Source organism: Clupea harengus, chromosome 15 (assembly GCF_900700415.2).
Source record: "Clupea harengus chromosome 15, Ch_v2.0.2, whole genome shotgun sequence".
Taxonomy (NCBI): domain Eukaryota; kingdom Metazoa; phylum Chordata; class Actinopteri; order Clupeiformes; family Clupeidae; genus Clupea; species Clupea harengus.
In genome coordinates this window covers 5,912,277-5,928,570 of record NC_045166.1, presented here as the reverse complement: position 1 = coordinate 5,928,570, position 16,294 = coordinate 5,912,277, and the positions used below count along the sequence as shown (strand labels likewise).

At 47.2% G+C, this 16,294-nt stretch overlaps 1 protein-coding gene across 1 annotated transcript in view; it reads right to left on the bottom strand.

Annotated features, from left to right (window-relative positions):
- lrfn2b (leucine rich repeat and fibronectin type III domain containing 2b) overlaps positions 1-16,294 on the bottom strand; it is a 100,068-nt gene that overhangs the window by 40,077 nt on the left and 43,697 nt on the right. Inside the window, exon 3 of the mRNA XM_012826616.3 lies at positions 85-192. The gene's annotated coding sequence lies outside the window, so the exon portion shown is untranslated. The remainder of the gene's footprint in view (positions 1-84; positions 193-16,294) is intronic.

Here is a 16,294-nt window from a genome sequence, read left to right as displayed (position 1 = left end):
ATCCACTGATGTCCTTGGTTGTTGGTAGCCTTGCTCTAGGCGAGGCAAGAACCCGCAGTAATGAGCGCACTAAATACCCCTTACCGTGTTTAAAAAGACACAGATTTCCTCGGAATCTTCCAGAGCTCATTCTTCTTCTTCGGCAGCCTCTGTGGAGCCCCCGGCTTCATCGTGACACCATCTCTCTGGGACCTGTGCGGAGAGGAGAGGAGATGAGATGAGATGAGGGGTGTGTGTGTGTGTGTGTGTGTGTGTGTTGTGGGGGGGGGGGGGGGGGGGGGGGTGGAGAAAGGGCACAGCCATGCGTTAGCATTCATTTACGCGCTCAGCTCCTCTCTCTCTGTGGATGAGCTCCTCACCTCGAGTGCTAATGAAAAGCTAATAAAACTCTGCATTGATTTGTGCCTCCGTTTGAAACGCCGATGCTAACGCTAACGCCACTGGCGCTACTGCTGCTGAGCGCACACACCCCCGCGGCCGTCACTGACGGTTGTTGTTTTGCGGGCCAATTAACCACGAGTAATTCCATTCACACCCCTGCTGAATTGTGTTTGCACCCCCAAAATAAATGTGCGTCATTAGTTAGTTGACCTAATTTGAAAACACATACTCGGACCGCGGAAGGAGTGCACATTAGTTTGGTCTGGGCGCATTAGATTCGGGTAAGTTAAGACAAGAGGGAGATATACTGATGAGGAAGAAGGTTAAAGCCAGATTGTTTGGCTCACCGGTGTTTGTTTTGTTTATGCAGAGGCAGGCTGCTTGCCTCGGATTGCTCCCAGAACCCGAACCTAAAGCCTATTTGTCAGGATGTGCTTTAGACTGTCACATTAAAGATGAAGCGAACTAGCCAAACAACTTCAGCAACATGCAGACCATCTCTCTCTCTGTCTCTTTTTCTCTCTGTGTCTCATTCTCTCTCTTGCCGTCTTGTGTCTCTGTTGAGCTGTCTGTCTCAAGTGGCTCTAACCCTCTCCCTATCTCTGAATGTCTCTTGACACGTCTCTTCCCTCTCTCTCACCCCTCCCTCCTCAGTCATCCTCCTTCCATTCCTTTTGCCCTTTCTTCTGCTCCCATGCGCTATCCTCTTGGTGTCACCCCCCCCCCCCCCCGCCCCCACCCCCCACCCTACCCCGCCATCCTCCCACTATCTCACTTGTTCCCTCACACTCTCACTCTCTCTTGTCTTTGCAGGGCCTGCTTGTCTCTCCTCTCCTCCCTCTGTTGTTCTCCCCCTCTTTTTCATGTCCCCATCCTTCCTCTCTCTCTCTCTCTCTCTAACTCTCTCTCTCTCTCTCTCCCGTGGGGTCTGTCTCTCCCCATCCTTCTCTCTCTCTCTCTCTCTCTCTCTCACTCTCTCTCTCTCTGCTCTTTAAAGGGTCTGTCTGTCCCCTCCTCCTCCCTCTCCCCCTCGCTTATTACTCTGTAGCTACTCAGTCATTCCTTCTCCATCTCTCTCTCTCCTCTCCCGTGGGGTCTGTCTCTCCCCATCCTTCTCTCTCTCTCTCGCTCTCTCTCACTCTCTCCCCATCCTTCTCTCTCTCTCTCGCTCTCTCTAACTCTCTCTCCTCTCCCGTGGGGTCTATCTCTCCCCTTCAGTATCCTCTTCTACCCACTCAGTCATTCCTTCTCCATATCTCTCTCTCTCTCACTACTCTTCCGAGGGTCTGTCTCTCCTCTCAATATCACCCTCCACTCACTCTATCATTCTCCCTGCATCTCTCTCCTCTCTCTCCCAGGGTCATCCTCTCATTTGGACCTTGCCCAACCCTGGGTCCCGTTAGCGTGGCCAGGCCACTGCAGCAGACAGTGCCCATCCGTCACACGCCCACTGACAGGGCATAACTCATGCCACGCTGGCACGCGCTTGGCGGGGGGAAATCGCCACGCAAACCCTACGGATGGGATTTATACCACAGGACAGATAAGGGAGAAAGGAGCGGGAGAGAGGGAGTTTGCCACACCTCCAAAAAATAAGAGAGAGCGCGAGACAGAGAAAGAGAGGAAGAAAAAAACCTGCCAAGACACTGTGGGCCTCATTACTAACATTTGCGAGCGCAGCGCAATTAGGGCCTTTGCCAAACGGCATACAGCGCACAATGTGTTTTTCCAAATTTTGCGTAGTATTTATCAAACAAGAACCTCGTTGCGTAATCAGCGCCTCACTCCGCCCTCTAGTGTTATTAGAGCGCTGCTAAAAGACAGGAGAAATGGCCTGCGTGTACCTGCCACCATGGATGATGAGTTAGAATTAGAATTAGAATTAGAATTAGAGCTTTTGGTTCACGAGGTTACAGCAAACTTAAATACAGTACAAGGCAGAAATACATTGCCTTCGGAGAAAAATGCTATCTGGCAGACTATTCCAAATAAAATCAATGAGTTGTCATCTACGCGGCGGGAGGTGGAGGAAGTGAAAAAAGGATATAAAGAGACGGACAAAAGAAAAAGTGGCATTCAACCGAGCTCAGACCAGGATGACCGGCTCAGGCCCCCCAAAATCCGAACCATTAAACATCTTAGAAGATGTCGTCCAACAAACACTGGTTTCTGAACAGGTGGAGGGTGTGGAGGGGGTATCGATACCGCAGAGCCCTCTATTCAAGGTATGTATGGTCTGGTACCCCGTTGTGAACTTAAATGGACAAATTGCGACAAATTTCTCGCACACACATAGTTTTAATTTTGCAGCTGATATGTCATGCTAAAACACCTGTTGTTTCGTTACAAATGGAACAGACCTGGTTTAGACCTGCTTTTATGAGGCAGAGAATTCTCACGGAAATTAGAGACGCGCTTTTGTCAGGCAGTCTTAGTAAATACCACGGAATATATAATTAGGTGCACTTTACACATCTCCTCCCATCTTTTTGCGGTGAACACCCCCTTATACCCTCCCATTTATGCATATGTATAAGACGGGAAGCACAACTTTCCTCTATCAGCGCAACTTGCCTCTATCTATCTCTACACTCTAGTCTGCCACTCTCTCTCTCTTTATATATCCCCTTTTAACTAGTGGATGTCTTTTTCTTTCCCCCAACGTTGAGAAAAAGAACAACATTTACATCTTTAAAAAACAAAACAAAACAGGCCCGCTCAGTGAAAACCGTAGCACGCTTCGGCCCTGAGGGGGCCTTAACTATTTATTCCACACAATATAAAACTCTCACATTGCATTAAAGGGAAAAGCACACTCATTCACTTGTAAATGGCATTAGAGTAATCATACGCAAATGAATATGAATTAAAAACTGCATTAAAGCAACACAGTTACCATTAATAGAAAAAACCTACCCCCACAGAGGAATGGTCCTGTGTTTAAACCATCTGAAAGTGAACATTTCTATAGCAGACCTCTACAAGAACTAGAACTAGAATAGAACTAGAACTAGAATAGAAATATAATTGAAATAGAATAGAACTAGGTATTGCATATGGAAGCATTGGACTGAAAAAACCCCAGATGTATTTGTTCTAACTGCCAGAGAAGTTGCCCTGCAAAAGCCAGATAAATTAAAATATTAAACTGATAATAGCGTAGTCATTCCTCTCTTGTGTTTACTGACCGGACACCTTTATTAGTCCCTCATAAGTTTGTTGTGAGATTCCTTCAGTTGAAAGGCCATTCTGTGCATCTGGACAGACTTGAATTATAAATACCTACCGAGCAGTTTGAGAGCCTTTACGTCGTCTCTCTCTCCCTCTCTCTCTCTCTCTCTCTCTCTCTCTCTCTCTCTCTCTCGCTATCTCTCTCCTCAGAGTGTTGTTTGTTGCAGACAGTTTCAGCAGCCCAACCCTGTGAGCTCTACAGTAGTATCTCTGAGGGCTATGGTTGCAGAAGTGAGCTATGGATGTTCAGTGACCTCTCCTTCAAGTGCTGAACGATAACTATGCATTACGGGGAAGAAAACAAATGCAGCCTGCTATGAGGGAGCATCAATGGGGGAAAAAAAACCCTAAAGTATCATTTGTTGCTTCTCTTGCCCTTACAAATGCACTGTTGGCATACCATGTAGGTGTGTATGTGTAGCGTGTATTTGGGTGTGTGTGTGAATGTGTGTATGTGTAGCGTGTATTTGGGTGTGTGTGTGAATGTGTGTATGTGTAGTGTGTATTTGTGTGTGTGTGTATGTGTGTATGTGTAGTGTGTATTTGGGTGTTTGTGTGTATGTGTGTATGTGTAGTGTGTATTTGGGTGTGTGTGTGAATGTGTGTATGTGTAGTGTGTATTTGGGTGTGTGTGTGAATGTGTGTATGTGTAGTGTGTATTTGGGTGTGTGTGTGAATGTGTGTATGTGTAGTGTGTATTTGGGTGTGTGTGTGAATGTGTGTATGTGTAGTGTGTATTTGGGTGTGTGTGTGTGAATGTGTGTATGTGTAGTGTGTATTTGGGTGTTTGTGTGAATGTGTGTATGTGTAGTGTGTATTTGGGTGTTTGTGTGTGTGGATGCAACACCTTTATTGATGAAAGCCCATCATGCCCTCTGGCCTCTCAAGGTCCCGCTCTCTCATTCTGAGAGAGAGAGAGAGGGAGAGAGAGGGAGAGTGGGAGAGAGAGAGGGAAAAAGAGAGGGAGAAAGAGAGGGAGAAAGAGGGAGAGAAGGAGAGAGAGAGAGAGAGAGAGAGAGAGAGAGAGAGAGAGAGTGAGTGGGAGAGAGTGCAGCCACAGTACACTCATCAATCCCCTGCCGCCATGTCAGCCGGCAAATGGATGCCATTACTGTGACTGAGGGCACCAGCTTATCAGGAAATTGTGAGCGACCGAGCTCCTAATCAAAGTGACATCGCCTGAACATGGTGTCGAGCCCCACAAAGAGCGTGGGTGGCTGCTGACAAACACCTACGCGTGGGAAGAGGCCGCATCCATCACGCCATCCAGTATGGAGTCCCCAAAGCCGACTGGAAACCTCTCTTTTTTTCCGTGTACCCCACTTTACCTATGATATATTGCACCTGTCTGTTTTACATGTGTGTGTGTGTGTGTGTGTGTGTGTGTGTGTGTGTGTGTGTGTGTGTGTGTGTGTGTGCGCATGTGTGGGTGTATGGTTTATATTCTAAACAACATACACACACACACACACACTGTGATGGCCCAGCCGGTGAGCAGTGCCCCACATGGCTGAGTACAGCCAAACGAAGGCGATTAAGAGGCATGGTGCTGGATGGGCGGTACTACCCCAGAGGATTCGCATAGGGAACTCCTCCCCACCCAGGTGTCTCTGGTTGTCCCTCCCAGGTGCACTCAATCAACCAGGCAATCAGGAGCCTTTTTAAACTCAACCAGAGGATACGGAAGCCAGACTGTATTGCGCTACAGAGGAGTGAGAACCAGACGCCTTCCAAGACAGTCTCAGGGTAAGAGGCCCGCGGCCTGCCTTATATATTACTGAAGACGAGTAATCGCTCTCTATCTCTCTCTTGCCTCAGGGAAGAGCCCGACGGAGCCCCTGACGCCGACGGCCAGACCGGTGAAGATTTTCTGAGTTACCTTTTTGCGCCCCCTCCCTTTTCCCCCTTCAGTTTGTACAATAAACCTAAGTTCTGTTCACCGCAACTCCTGTGTCTGACTTCTCTTTTTCCACTTTGTGTACCCACTGTTTGCCCTTGCAAGGCCAGGCTCCCACAACACACACACACACACATACACACACACACACACACACACACACACACACACACACACACACACACACATTCCCATGCTAACTCCAGCCATCTATATGCAGCGTGGATGCATTTACATACAGTCTGCAGATGCTTTATCTCTTCGATGAATTGCAGTATAGTGAAGGCAAAGCCTATATACATGTATATATTATTCACTAGCGCTACCTGGAATAATAGCATTGCAATGACCTTGGCCCATTCTTTTGCAGTGTATATGGCGACTCGAGGCCCTGTGTGTGTGTGTGTGTGTGTGTGTGTGTGTGTGTGTGTGTGTGTGTGTGTGTGCGTGCGCAGTGTATATGGCGACTCGAGGCCCTGTGTGTGTGTGTGTGTGTGTGTGCGCGCGCGCGTGTGTGTGTGTGTGCAGTGTATATAGCGACTCGAGGCCCTGTGTGTGTGTGTGTGCGTGTGTGTGTGTGTGTGTGTGTGTGCAGTGTATATGGCGACTCGAGGCCCTGTGTGGGTGTGTGTGTGTGTATGTGTGTGTGTGTGTGTGTGTGTGTGTGCAGTGTATATGGCGACTCGAGGCCCTGTGTGGGTGTGTGTGTGTGTATGTGTGTGTGTGTGTGTGTGTGCGCGTGTGTGTGTGTGTGTGTGTGTGTGTGTGTATAATCTGATGCTAGGTGTAAAAATGAAGTAATTGAAAACATTAGCATGCTATGCTGCCTCTGCCATGTTAGGTTCTTGGCATGACATCTCAGAGCCCCCTGGTCCAGAGTGTAATTGCCCCATTAAAAGAGACACTTACACAGACACACACACACACACACACACACACACACACACACACACGACACTGGGAGTCTTCTGTGTAAATATTTACTCTGCACTGGAAGACCCCTTGACCCAAATGTTTGTCTTACACGCGTTCTTTGTATGTGGGTGTATGTGTGTGTGAGTGCGTGTGTGTATATATGTGTGTACTTGGGTACGATCATAGCTTGCTCCTTACAAAACAAGGTTATATTTCGTTGGTTCAGTGACCACGGCAGGACATGCACTTGTACTAAGACAAATTGTGTCTACATGTGGCAATATTTTGGGTTATACCTTCGGCTTCCACTATCATATGTTTATGTGTATGTATATATATTTGTCAATGTATATGTATATATGTGCATTTATGAATGTGTATACTGGATGTATGTGTACTGTATGTAGATGTATGTATGTAGATGTATGTATGTATGTACTTGAACTGTTTGCATCTATAGTATATCTATTACTGTAAACAGTGTTGCATTGCAGTGTTTTGCTGTGTGTGGAGCGCCTACAGCTTAAAGATATTAAGATGTTAGTTTTTGTTGACCAAATTAAATCTGCAATAAAAGCCTATGTGAGCTGACTTCCTGATAAAGAATGATTGCGTTTCCTCAATAAGGGATAATTAAGTTGCTTTAAATTCATCAGCATTGAGCCCAACAGCGAGGAGAGGGAGCGCGCCGTTCTATACTCGGCAGATTGCTATTCCAGTGAGGTTATCTCTTAATTATCGGGCAGGATAAACTTGTTTAGCGTTCCTCCATCATCATTAAAACGCAGCTCATTTATCCTGGGGGGGGGGTGGGGGCCGGGGGCGGGGGTGGTCTGCCACATCTGGGCCGAATCCTCACCAGCTTCGGTTACCATCCAAAGGGGGGTGGGGGGTGGGGGGTGCGGTGGGGGTGGGGGGGTAAATGAGCTGAGGAAGGCGCTCCACTGTGCGAGGTGAGGCCTCTGCTTGTCTGAGACGCCTCTGTCCATAACAAGCCCATCGCTAGTAGGAGAAGAAATAAAGCCAATAGCGCGTTTTTGATAATGCGTAGTCTGTGTGTGTGTGCGTGCGTTTGTGTGTGTGTGTGTGTGTGTGTTTTTTGATAATGTGTAGTGTTTGTGTGTGTATGTGCGTGTGTGTGTGTGTGTGTTTGCTAATGCGTTGTGTTTAATTGCCTACTGTGCCGCGAGGCACGCTCCGCGGCGGGCCGCCTCTTTAACAGCCGAGTCAGGCGAGCCCAAGCCCCTGGCTGGAGGCTTCATTTGAATGAATCTGTCAGAAACATGTCTCTGTGTGTGTGTGTGTGTGTGTGTGTGTGTCTGTATGTGTGTGTGTGTGTGTGTCTGTATGTGTGTGTGTGTGTGTGCGTGTGTGTGTGTGTGTGTGTGTGTGTCTGTATGTGTGTGTGTGTGTGTGTGTGTGTCTGTATGTGTGTGTGTGTGTGTGTGTGTGTGTGTGTGTGTGTGTCTGTGTGTGTGTGTGTGTGTGTGTGTGTGTCTGTGTGTGTGTGTCTGTATGTGTGTGTGTGTGTGTGTGTGTGTGTGTGTGTGTCTGTATGTGTGTGTGTGTGTGTGTGTCTGTGTGTGTGTGTATGTGTGTGTGTGTGTGTGTCTGTATGTGTGTGTGTGTGTATGTGTGTGTGTGTGTGTGTGTGTGTCTGTTTGTGTGTGTGTGTCTATGTGTGTGTGTGTGTGTCTGTGTGTGTGTGTGTGTGTGTGTGTGTGTGTGTGTGTGTGTGTGTGTGTGTGTGTGTGTAGGGTGGGGTACTGAGCATGAATACTGGAGCAAATGTAAATAAATGGCCTTGGATGCAGCTGACAACACAGTCCAGAAGTGTATTTGGACTGTGTGTGTGTTAGTGTGTGTATGTGTGTGTGTGTGCCTATGTGTGTGTGTGAGTGTGTGTGTGTGTGTGTGGTTTGTGTGTGTGTCTGTGTGTGTGTGTGTGTGTGTGTGTGAGTGTGTGTGTGTGTGTGGTTTGTGTGTGTGTCTGTGTGTGTGTCTGCGCGCGTGTCTGCATGGGTTGCCAATAGTAATAAATGTATGTGTCAACAAAGACAGCAAATAATAGAGAGATACTAAGAAATAAAATGAGATATAGACTTGGATAGAAAGAGAGAGAGAGAGAGAGAGAGAGAGAGAGAGAGAGTAAATATTTTCTTGCACAAAAGAATAACACAGAGGCCCTGGATGTTTGGGGAATTCATTTTGAGGCTATGGTGAAGCCTGAATATAGATGGGGTGTTAAGACGCAGGAATCACACACAAAAGCAGAGAGGATTACCACAGACACGGGATGCAGGGGAAGAATATAATCCAGATGCATCCTTTTCATGTGATTTCTAAGGAAGAAATATCAGAAATCTCCTACTGCTAGCCTTCGCTGTCAATCAACAACGACAAGTGCATTCCCAGAGACAGTAGAACTAGCCCGAGCCTCCATCTTGGAGCCAAGGCGCAGTTGTTACTGTGACAGAGAGGTATTTAATTAGAGTGGGGATTTGCCATGATGGTGCCATCTACACCGATGGTATTAAGACAAGGAGCTCTTTCTGATGAGGAGAGGAGGGGAGAGTACCCACCCGCTCTCTCTCTCTCTCTCTCTCTCTCTCTCTCGCTCTCTCCCTCCCTATCTCTCTCTCTCTCCCTCTCTCTCTCTCCCTCTCTCTCTCTCTCTCTTTCCCTCTCTCTCTCTCTCTCTCTCTGAGGTAATCTTCTGTCGATCTGACATGCCATCTCACTCCCCCTTTTTTTTCGAGGGTTGTTTTTTGCAGTACAGAATTTCCATTTTCCTTTTCCTCTGTGAGACATTTTATAAAGCAGGTATATTTGTATATCTTTGTTTGCGATTGATTTCTCCCCATAAAGGAACAGTTTGCAGCCCAAACAGAGACTCACAAAAGTCACTCACCAAAAAATAAATAAATAAAAAGAAATAAAAGAAATTGGACGGGAGGTGTACAGGGACAACATGCTCTGTTTTTATGGCAATAGAAAGAAAACACTGACTCATATTTTTCTTTCTATTTTCCCTCCCTCCCTCCCAGTTCTGGCAGTTCATTTCTTTGGTGTTAAATGGCTCCAGTCCCAGAGGGTGGGGTAGAGCAGGGACATGCCTTCGGAGACTCGCTCTCCTTCTTTATGTACATCAATTATGGCCCCTATCAAACCCACGGCGGGCAAAGGTGCACAGCGGCGCTTTTTCCGAGCAATGTCCTTGTGGCGTTAACAGTTAACCGATCCGCGTTCGGAGAAAAAAGAGAGTGATGGGGAAGTGTGTGTATGTGTGTGTGTGTGTGTGTGTGTGTGTGTGTGTGTGTGTAAGAAGGCTCCACCACACCTTTCAGAATTACAGAACCATGTGCCCTTTCATTCATTGCTCCTATGCGGATTGTAGCTGGTTGGTTTAAGAGAGCGTTTTTGATGTTTAAAAGGTGGGGGTTTGAGTCTGAGAGCCCACACAGATATTTCAAAAATCATTATTCCCTGCCTTGCACATCTGATGCTGAGAGCAGGAGACTGGGTCAGAGTTGTATGGAAACACACACATCCACGATGCAAAAGATGATAAATACTAACGGTTCCCTTTCTAGACAACAGCACCGGATTGGATATGAATATAAAAATGTACGGCAGCTCAGCATTCTTCCACCGTCGTTCTGTTCAGAGTGTTATCAACTGTGAGGGCCTGGGGGTGGCACTGCGTGTGTGTGTGTGTGTGTGTTTGTGTGTGTGTGTGTGTGTGTGTGTGTGTGTGTGTGTGTGTGTGTGTGTGTGTGTGTGTGTGTGTGTGTGTGTGTAGAGGGTGTTGAAGATTAATATATATGTGAGTAGAGGCAAGGATATAGTTGTTAATATGATTATGATCATATTCGTGCATGGATGGGTAGGAGGTGATGGGGGTAGGTGGAGGGGGGCGGACGGGGCGGACGGGGGGGGGGGTGTGTTGAGTAGGGGCTGGGGGGGCAGCCCTAGGGCTGTCAAAGATACGGCTAATTGGGTGAAAAGCACACAACCCGCGGAGCCGAGACCTTATTGTGTCTTTGATCCATAAAACATGTTGAGCCGGATTTCATCCCGCAAACCCTAACCCCCCCCCCACATATACCCCACACCCCTTCCCCTTTCCGCCTTTTCATTAGCTTAATAAACACGGCGGGAGATGTATGAAACATTCATCGAGGAAACGCTGTCTTAAAAAAACATAAATAGAAACGGGAAACAACAACACACTGTTTTTCCGCCCGCCGACAGGAAGTCAATGTGCTCGGGAGCTGATTGTGGCAGCGCTGGTGACGGTGAACAAAAAGTAACTGCATGCATCGTACCTCTCTCTTCCCCCTCTGTGACTAAGAGGTCGGTAATGGCTTCATAAACAAGTGCTGGAATCAGACCTCCTGCTTGAGAAGGGCCACCTCCTAAATCAATCCCTTCTATAAATCAATAGAGGCAGTGAAATGGCCGTCAAGAGAATGACTGATCCACAGTCGCGGGCCACGCATGTCATCCGCCCGGCAAAGCAGGTGAAGCACAGAAACGATGAAAACAGTCCGATGGGAGAGGAGCTGTCACTGGACCAATTAAAAAAAGTTTTTACAGGAAATGCGAGCGCTGTTGTGAAGGCACCCTGAGCAGCTCAGGGCAGTGTATTGGAATGTGACGCGCCTTTTCATCACTCCGACCCTTGACCTTCAGCTGATCCGGGTCCTGACGAAACTCCCCAAATGGGAATAGCTCCACCACCCAGAGCAGATCGCCCCGACACACACACACCTACACACACAAACACCCACGCACACACACACGCACACACACACACACATACACACACACACACACACGATCAATTGCTGATCAGGGGCTTTGAACAATGCTCCTATCCTCTGCCTGTTCAAATAATTTCCGTGGTGACCAGCTACGCAGCTGAATACTTCCTCCCCTTCACCAGGTGAGCACTAGTGGTGAGCACAGCCACGGGGAGAATAGGTACTGTGGGTAGACGAAGAGTAGACCCAAGAGGATCGGCCTACCGGATGTAAATTCTTCAGTTTACTAATGGATTAACATGACAACATGAAAGTTTGCCGATAACACACGCCGTCCGATAATTAACACCGTTACGATAGGTAGTTAGCTCACATAAGATACTGTGTAACATATATCCTTTATCAATCACTCACGTTATTGACGTTTATGTTATTTACCGCTACAGATTACACCTAACACAAGTGTAATTCAGTTGCTATTAATGTTGAACAGCAATGTTAAACGTGACACCACATTAAAAGTCAGGCAAACGACATTGTAGCTCAGCGAAAAAGTAAAGGTCCTGGTATTAGCCAAAGGTGTTTTCCGTTCCTGCCTGGTAACTAATCTTAACCAATAAAACATTCTAGAATTACATCCGGTAGGCCTATCGTCTAGGGTCTACCCTTCGTCTACCGACAGGTACATACTCACAGAGCACAGCCACGGGGAGAATAGGTACATACTCACAGAGCACAGCCACCCATTCACAAGGAGGCCCATTGTAGTTCCTACAGATGCTAGATTTACTATTCCCCCAGTCCCTCTGCCCATTTCTTTATTTCATTATTTACATTCCTTTATTTATGTATTTAACACTTAAGGATAGCATAGCTTCCTATCTGGATGAGGGATTTAAGGCTCAGTAAACACCTGGCCTTCCGCCTGTGCAGATGAGAGTTAATCACCTGGATTTATGCTCTTTTTAACTCTTTTTGGCTTGGGTACAGAGTCGCAGCTCCCTCCCCTCCTTTCAGCGTGGCCAGAAATGTGCTCTGGGGAGCCCGACGGTATCAAATTAAAAAGTGCTCTCTCATTCAAATCAACTTCATGAAACACCCGGCTTTTGCCAGCTTATTAAAAGGTATTACGACTTAAATATTTACCGGAATGAAATTTTTTATGAGCCCGTAAAAAAGGGGTTTACGTTGGCTGAGTTTGCGAAAAAAAGAAAAATACCTGGACCTTTTTTTCTCTCGCAGGTTTCATTGTGGGCCGTGTGAATAGACTAGCTTAATGTCCCTTGATCAAATCTGGAACCGCTCCATCGCACCACAGGTCTGCTACTCACTGCAGAGTGGGTAGATGCTCGGCTATGAGTGAGTGGGAGAGAGAGAGAGAGAGAAAGGGAGAGAGAGAGAGAAAGGGAGAGAAAGAAAGGGAGAGAGAAAGGGAGGAAGGGAGGTAGAGGAAGTGAGAGAGAAATGGAAAGTGGAGGAGAGCAAGAGAGAGAGAGAGAGAGAGAGAGAAGCTGTTATTATTACAGCGTAATGCAAATGTTTGTATGTTTCTTTGCTAATGCTCTAGCTGTTTAATCAATGAGCCACTAAGTGTTGTTACTGTAATGATGCCAGGACCCCTATAAACACAACAACACCACAACATCACAACATCACAACGCCTCTCGCCACACCCAAGGCTCTGCATGTCTGCATGTCCAAACCAGGCCTCACATAAAAAATGGATAAATCCAATAACTAAAACAGCAGCTTCATTGACATCCAGAATCACGTACAACCCTACCAGCCCCTCCCCCTCCCCTCCACCACCACCACCACCCTTCCCTTTTCCACACCCAAGCAAAGCAGCTTAGTGGCTTTGGCACTGATTGAACATGTTGAATAAATAAATGAATAAACAATACAAAATGAAATTGGATGGCCATGGAGATCCGGCATCACCGTAATCCTGCCGGTCAAGGGAGCGGCGACAGGTAGTCACCAGAGGCCAGAGGAGGGCCAGCCTGCCCGGGCGACCAGGAGACGGAACAGGGATTGGCGCCAAAAGAACCGCCAAAAATCGGACCAGGATAGCGCTGTGACTGTATTGGACGCAAACAAGTTGGTGTCAACGACGTTGTCGTTAGGGGATAATGCCCATTTCAGTGAAGGAGAACAGCCACATTGACATATCGGTGTCAATAACCCTACTCTCAGTACACAGGCACATAAAGAGTATAATTACAGAGGCTTTTTATGTGAGCTACCGGCACAGTCTCTACTGCTAGAGGAAAATGTCACAGTAATTTTCTTTGCGCTGGTTTCCAAATGGCCAGGTGCTCTACAAGCTCTAGCAGAGTTATTCTGGACGCCTAGAAACCACAGTTCACCCGTTAGCAATTGTGTAAAACTGTGCCTGAGTGCAACCCACCATGCCAGAGACAAAGACAAGCAAGACTGAAAGAACATAATGGGTGTTTGTATGGAGGTATTGATCAGCGCAGGTTTGAGGGTGAGTGGACGGCACATCTCCCACATGTTCTGGCCCCCAGCAGCACAGTGAGCATAAAACTCCAGCTGGGAGGTTTTAATACCACCACCACAGCCGCCTAAAATCATGCACGCCGCAGCAGTAGTACATTTTTTATTTTATTTTTCAGATTTGTTTTTGGGCTTTTTGCCTTTTTAATCGATAGGACAGTGAAGGTTTGGACAGGAAATGAGATGGAGAGAAGAGGTGGGGAGTGGGATCAGGAAATGACAGCGGGTCGGATTCAAGCCCGTATATGGTCGGGCTGCTGCTGCTTGCGCCACAGTGCCCCCCTGCAGAGTACATTTATCATGGCAACGTACAACTGTGTTGAAGGTATGCCAGCCAATTAGAGAGGCCTGAATTTAACTTGGATTTCGTTACATGTATATAACCACGCTGCTACAAGATGCTGTGTACACGAGTTTCTACTCAAGAAGGAGATGGTCAGCAAAGATTCTCTATGTAGACGTTATATAACAACAATGTACAGTATGTACATATATACAGTATGTCAAAATCATGGGGGTTCTGTTCTACTAAGCTGTATTTACTCTGCTGTAGAGGATTCATCCAAGATGAGATCCAGAAACCCGCTGTGTTCCAGTTGTTTACATTTTCAAAAATATCAGAGCGTGTTCAAATCATCAGAGTGTTTGAAAATATCCTCAGTCCTCAGAGGGTTAACAGGAGATATACTGAGATATACACACATCTATGGAGAAGTAGCCTCCAGTTCTGATGTGCCAGGGTCCATTAAGACATAAAGAGATGAGAAGTATGATACTGAAAGTGAGATGCCCAGCGTCAGAGCGTCCTCTGTCACCGTTACTCATTTTCAAGCCGAACCGCTAGATGCATACAGATACAAGTAAGTAAGATAAAAGTGCATCATTGTTCCTCTAACTAATGTACATTATTTTGAATGCCATGTGTAGAGCAACAAAACACTGGTGTTGCACAGGTAACCCCAGCCGCCCGGGTTCGTGTAGTAAAAAAGCTACTGCAATTCCCATAATCGCTCCACCTCTGCATATCGCTCCAGCATCATCAGCCTCCAGAGCGTGACTGGCTAATGGAACTCAGAGCTCATAAAGAAGGACTCGCTGGAGCACTAGGGAGCGACCGCACTCAACCCTCCTCTCTGCTCCAGCACTGCTGCTCAAACAGCCATGACTGTGTCAGATAGGATGCTCTTTTGGTTGAGGGGGTAGTGGACTGGGGGGGGGGGGGTTAGGAGAGTTGGGCTTCGGCCTGCACCCTTGAGGGGGCAATTATGAGCTGCTATTCGTAGCTCTGTTCCGCCTGGTGTCACAGCTAAAGGTACGCCGTCTTTTTTCTTTTTCTCTCCAACCCCCCCGACGCACCACCCATCACTACAGCTCTTTCTTCCCATCTCCCCCCCCCACCCCACCCCACCCCGCTGCAGCTCCCCCTCTCGCCTCTAATGGCTTAATGTTGGGAGGCAGGCCAGAGAGAGGAGGCAGGCCAGAGATAGGAGGCAGACCCTGGGGCCCAACATGTCCTCTTGTCTCCAACACAAACAGTTCAAACGGGCAGGTGGACACAGACACCACTCACCCCCCTCCCTACACACACACACACACACACACACACACACACACACACACACACACACACACACACACACACACACACACCTCATAACCCCAGCAGTGGCAGAGCCGGACCATTTTTTATAGGGGCGGCCAGGCTGAGACTATCACTCACCTAGGGGTGACACAGAAACTGATGTCTCGTTAATGTTTTTTTTTCTGCGTGGCATAGTGTTGTAGGCCAAAGTCAGTTTGTGTTCTGCTTAGGTGAAAAGCAAGTCCAGGTTTTGCTGTTTTTTGAGTGATAGCACGGAATAATCTTGTTAAGTTACCCTACCTCGCAACCGTGAAAACACTGAAGGAGGAAATATTTACCGTTATAGTGTTTGACCTCACCCTTTTCAAGTATTTTGAGACAGAAAGTTACTAGATGCTAGGTCGTTTTGAAGCCATTTTTCCTGCATAACCAATAGGCTACTAAGAATAGCCTACAACTAAACAGATGTATTATAAAAGCAGTGGCACTACGAGACCAGATACATTTTAAATCATTTATTTGTCAACATCAGCAACACATGATTGGGGGCGAACAGACCTGTTCCCACAACGTGAATTACTTACCCCTTTTAAGGTTGCATTTCCTGTCACATTATATCAAACAAACCCACAGAAGCCTGCCTTGTAGAAATATAATTGTTTTATTGGCTGATCACCACGATGTGCTTGACAACCAAAACTAGATTTTCGATTCATAAACACCACTGAAGACGCGGTGAAGGCTTTGGAGGCTGGAGCTCAGGCCGAAGCTTCATGGAGGAATGGTTCCTAAAAATAAGCTTCTGCCTGAAAAGCGATGGGGTCTCCAGACTTTAGTCTATGGTGGCCGTGGCCGTACTTTAGTCTATGGTGGCCGTGGCCGTACTTTAGTCTATGGTGGCCGTACTTTATTCTATGGTGGCCGTGGCCGTACTTTAGTCTATGGTGGCCGTACTTTAGTCTATGGTGGCCGTGGCCAGACTTTAGTCTATGGTGGCCGTGG